The sequence below is a fragment of the Limulus polyphemus genome, unplaced genomic scaffold (genome assembly GCF_000517525.1).
Source record: "Limulus polyphemus unplaced genomic scaffold, Limulus_polyphemus-2.1.2 Scaffold4357, whole genome shotgun sequence".
Lineage (NCBI taxonomy): Eukaryota > Metazoa > Arthropoda > Merostomata > Xiphosura > Limulidae > Limulus > Limulus polyphemus.
Genome location: NW_013669967.1, coordinates 45428 through 51239, shown reverse-complemented (window position 1 = coordinate 51239; position 5812 = coordinate 45428).

Genomic DNA, 5812 nt, shown 5'->3' with positions numbered 1-5812 from the left:
CGAAATACTAAGTTTATTTATTATACCCTTAATGACGGGAAATGATAGGTCAGTAGGGATTTAAATATGTACAACATTCTGGGACCTCTATCCTTTCATTCCATATTAACCCTTATCACTATTGGTGGGATAGTATTCCACGTCCTACTTCTGTAGTGTGTTTGTTTGTGACATTTGTGATTTTCTTTTTGAAGCCTCTACTTCTCTCACTAGCCTACCCTTAGAACCTTAAATTGCATAAGGTTTATCTCCTTCTTGAACTCTTTCCAATATCACTGATGACCTTATAGAAGTTCCAAGAAATGGAGCAACTTCATAAAATTGTCTTCTTTGTATTCTAGTTTCACGACTACTTAAAAATTTATACACAAGACTCTTCTACTGGGCACACTGCCCAGAACTTTAACATAATTTTATCTTATCATATTCTGAATCATGTTCATAGGTTTATTTCTGAACTTGTAAGTAGTATTTTAACACCATAATACTCCTACTCCAGTTTACTCATGTTATTATGTTTTCAAACTCTTCAAACAGTATTTTTTTAGATTACATTCTTCAGAGGAGTATTATCGTTGTGGCTTCCTCTGGAAATGCTGAGTTATGATATAAGAATAAATTGTGTCTGGACATCTGTTCATATTGGTATTCCTAGAAATGAACAAGCTGACAAGACTGCAAATATGGCACTGTAGTTCGATTACCCCTAGATAACCCTTCCATTAAATAGTTCCTATTGTTCAAATCTTCTCTGTACAAAAAGGACCTATGCTCCCGGTCAGAAGATTGGTCAAAGTCCAAGGTGGAATGACATATTTATAACTTGTTTTTCCCTACGCTAATATCCAAAAGTTGTACTGTACTAAAAAGTAGACATCAAGATGGGGTATTTGTGGGTTACGACTGAGTACTTGTTGTTTGATATATATAAAATACACACAATTGGTCAGGTAATTTTGCCATTTTGCTCTTTCTGCAGGACTCCTCGGGAGATTATTCAACATGTTTCTTTAGTTTATGTTAAAGAGAGTCAATGTGTCAAAGACTCTATAAATCAGATTCGGTTACATTTTTCATTATGTACCTTGTTAGAAGGAATTCATGTGCCTTTAATTTTTGTTCCTAACATTACTTATGTTGTTTTTTAGTTTCTTAAATATATCTCTTTATTTGGCTATCTCTAATATACAAGGATTATTCCATATAATTCTATGATTAGTTACTTACTTGGTTACATATGTCTCTTGGTGTACATAAATACAAGAGGATTTGAAACAAAAAAAAATGTTAAAAATTAAGAGCTAATGCCAGAGGTGTCATTCGGTAATTTCCTGTACACAAATGTTCTATAGTTTGTAGTGCTTGTTATAGGTGTGAAACGTATTTCGTGGTTTTGGTGCTTTTTATGGAATCAGAATGGACTTGGAGTCCCAGACCAGTGAGTCTGCCAGGTGTGGATTCCGGTTGCACTGTAACACCATTGAAGAACAGCTTCTAAGGAAAAAGGTGAATATTGAAACTCGTACAATCTTAGACTTGAAATCTTCTAGTATGATTAGAGTCACTTTGAAATGATTTATTTAGGTTTGAATCCAAATTAATTATTGTAATCAATCATAATAATTCTGTTCTGTGTGAACACTGGTATTTTCCAAATTGATTTGCTGGAATGGTCAAAGTACAACAACTTCACAAAAGGAATTCCTCCATGTCCACAGCAACAGTCCATATCAAAGGCTTTCTTCTAGACAAAGTGTTAACGTTTTGGCCACATCAGTTTTAGGCTTAGAAGTACTATAATTGCCTGCCCTTGATGCAGTAAGAATTATAAATACAGTCAATGTCTCGATTTGGATAAGCCGAATTTACCTTGCAAACGATTGTTTTCTCTAGTTGAAATATATATAGGTAAGTTCAGGTAATGACATGACAGGAACTCTTTCTTCTAGTGCTAGCAAAACTTGTTGGGTATATTCTATGTAGCAGTTTCTGTCAAGAAAGATCAGTCCTCTCCAACTATAGTTCACTTCCCTACTTGGAAAAAAGTCTTAAAGACCCTCCAGGCGGCCTTCGACCTTCCTCGTTTACTTATTTCCCCTCTTCACATTTCGCACCACCCCCTATGTTCTGAATCGGTCGGGTTTTCAGCGGACCTCTTCTTCCCTCCTTAACTATTTTTTATAATCTGACAAATGCTACCAATATTATTATTGCATCAGGGCTATGTCCTTGAATAGTATTGTTGTAGCATTTAGTACTATTTTACTCTTCTCTTGCAAACAATTCTTACTGTAGTGTTTCGTTTCATTTGATCGTATGTGTAGCACAGAGTACAGAGGTTAAACGTCACTTGTTTCACAAGATATAGCAACCAACACGTATCCGACATAAATATCCTTTTAAATACCAAGGTGGTATTTAAATCCAGTTGATAATTTTAAGTCTAGTGTAGGTGGTTTGTTCTTATAATAGAAACTGAGTGGGGAAAAGATACTAAACTCTATCATCATCATGTATGATATAGCGATCTATTACAGTTAATAAATCATTTTTTATATAGATTTTTATCAAAGGAGAGGAACGAGAAATCTATGAATCTGTCTTTTATAGGTAATATTGTTACGCCTCTGGTCGTTTGTTAATTTCCCGTGTAATTTCTTTCGGATGAAACTTTAGCGATACAAGTCCTTTCTTAAATAAAACTAGTTTATTCTTTCTCAATTCAACTTTGTATTACACTTAATTTCCACAGTCACTTAAACAGTCGCTATAATTCACAATGATTCACACACTTACTTACAGTCACTACCGCGCTTGACTCAATTGTCCGTCTTTATCTCTGCCTGTCTGCAATTCAATTCCGATTAATTCGTCTCACGTTATCCGGCGCACTTATATACTGGAATAGAGGGCGCCTAGCACATACTGGATTAATCGTGATGTTCCCCGATCCTTCTAGAATATCATGACGTGTTACCAGCGTCACGTGACTACCGCTGTCGTAACAATATATTTACACATTTGTGCAATAATGTATAATTTGTGCATCTTGGTACTCTAAAAGTTGCAGTTATTAGTGAATGTTGAATTGTTTCTAGTTTTTAAGATATGTTCGGGACGTAGCCGGCCAATTCCTGAGCAATTGATAATACATCAAATGTTACACCACCCCCTACTGCAACAAACTAATTTGTTTGTTTTTTTTTCGCTTCAGTTCCTTTATAGGTCGAGACTTATTATCACTCGCTCAGTCATTCGTCGGACACGTGTCCAGCCAGGCCTAACTTGGTCTACGTCGTTGCTAATAATTTGTCATACATATATATATATTGTTTGTTTGTTTGAATTTCGCGCAAAGCTACACGAGGGCTATCTGCACTAGCCGTCCCTCATTTAGCAATGTAAGACTAGAGGGAAGGCAGTTAATCATCACCACCCACCGCCAACTCTTGGGCTACTCTTTTACCAACGAATAGTGGGATTGGCCGTCACATTATAACGCCCCCACGGGTGAAAGGGCAGGAATGTTTGGTGGGACGGGGATTCGAACCCGCAACCCGCAGATTGCGAGTCGAGCTCCCTAACCACCTGGCCATATATATATATATTCTAATCTCACCTATAAAACTTTTGATATTTTGGCCCATCCTAGTAACTCCTGGCACGGTCTCACCTGTTACATTTCTTGGTTCGGGTAAACTTACTGCATCCTTACAATCCTGGTTACAAAAAAATAGTAGTTTTAAGATGTTTTATTTAAAGCTTTTTTATTATTGTTGCTCACCCCTTACGCACCCTATACTTGCCATGTATGATAATCTTCGTTTTCCGAAAGTTTTCCGAAAGTTAATATTGCTTGCAAAAGATTTTAAAAACTTTTTTACGATTTCAAAAGGTTTGGTTTGTTTTTAATTTCGCGCAAAGCCACACCAGAGCTATCTGCGATAGCCGTCCCTAATTTAGCAGTGAAAAACCAACGAATAATGGGATTGACTGTCACATTATAACGTCCCCACGACTTATATGGCGACCATGTTTAATGGGACGAGAATTCGACCTAGCGACCCTCAGATTTGAAGTCAAGCACCATAACAACCTGACCATGCCGGGCTCGATTTCAGAAGAGAGTTAAAAATCTTTATCAATGTGGTCCCCAAACGGATAACTCTTCTTTTTTTTTCTCTTCTTCTTAGTAGTGTTAAATGGCCTTAATGCTGCCCACATAAATGACACTTGGAAAGATTGTTTGTTTGTTTGTTTGTTTTTGGAATTTCGCGCAAAGCTACACGAGGGCTATCTGCGCTAGCCGTCCCTAATTTAGCAGTGTAAGACTAGAGGGAAGGCAGCTAGTCATCACCACCCACCGCCAAATCTTGGGCTACTCTTTTACCAACGAATAGTGGGATTGACCGTCACATTATAACGCCCCCACGGCTGAAAGGGCGAGCATGTTTGGTGGGATGCGGATTCGAACCCGCGACCCTCAGATTGTGAGTCGAGCGACTTATCCACCTGGCCATGCCGGGCCACTTGGAAAGAAGGAAGGAACTTAGAATTAAGACCAGTCTTACAGTTCTATTTTAGAGTGACCAGTTTAAATTCATGCCTTTTCTAAATATTAATACAGTACAATATTATTTTAAGATGTCCACTTGGAGTTAGTTTAAGTAACATATTGTTTTTTCACTAAAAAGTTTGGAGGACAGAAATTTCTTTCTTAGTATTTACAAAAATCAATAAGTAAGTAAGAAATGATGGACAAAAGTTGAGGATTTTGGAATTTTCAACCTGAATGGTGCTGTTACGTCTCCGTAAGAGGGCGTGAGAATCACATGATCTCGATGACGCAACAGTGCCTTATGCACACGTTGGCTAAAGAGCCTGCTCAGTGACTCCTAGGTTCAGATTTCGCCGTCCCTAATTTTGAACTATAGCCAGCTTGCAATACTCGCCGCCACAAGGGCCTCATCCAACCCTTTGGACTGAATTGCCTGTCATTCTTATAACACACTCACAGCTGAAAATGCAGAGAATGTTCAGCGGCATCACTTATATAACACTAAACCTTTCGACCACAGCTCGTCACGTTAATCAAAAGGCCGCCCAGGCCCCACAGTAGAATAAAAAACTACATTCAACCGAATAGCCAGTAAATGTTAATAATTCGAATTTTAATCTTGACTGACGTAACCGCATAATACTCGTATACAGGTTTTATACTTGAAAGAAAAATGGAATATAATCAATCTTAGCACTGAAAACTAGAAGACCATGGAGGAATGTAGAAAATAAATGATATAAAAAGATAAAGAACAGAAAGTTAGCGGTTAGCAACTATAGATTCTAAGTGGCTCGTCTATCACGTTTATTTGATTTCCTATGAATATGTAGGCTACTGAATCATTATTATTTTACCGAGGTCGAAAATAAAGTTTAGACTAAAACGAAATATCAAAGTTAAGGCAATGTCACGTGACAAAGAACTACAGCTGAAAGCACGCTTGTATACGGACATAAGCCTATAGTTTTTCAGTAAGTACAGAGGTTGACAAAAAGATAAATGATGAACTATGTGTATACGTTTGCTTAACGCGATATTACTAAAATAGGCCTAACGTGTTATTAATAAAATAGGCCAACACGTTATTACTATAATATTAAACTTATGCTTCACATCTGGAATATACATGACAGTCGAGTAAAGAAACACTTGTCGATCAATAACACTGTGCAAGGCGTTGTTCACTTTTGTAGCACGTTTAACGTTTATATTCTTGCGTCAGCGAGGTCACGTGACTAGTGTCACGCCACG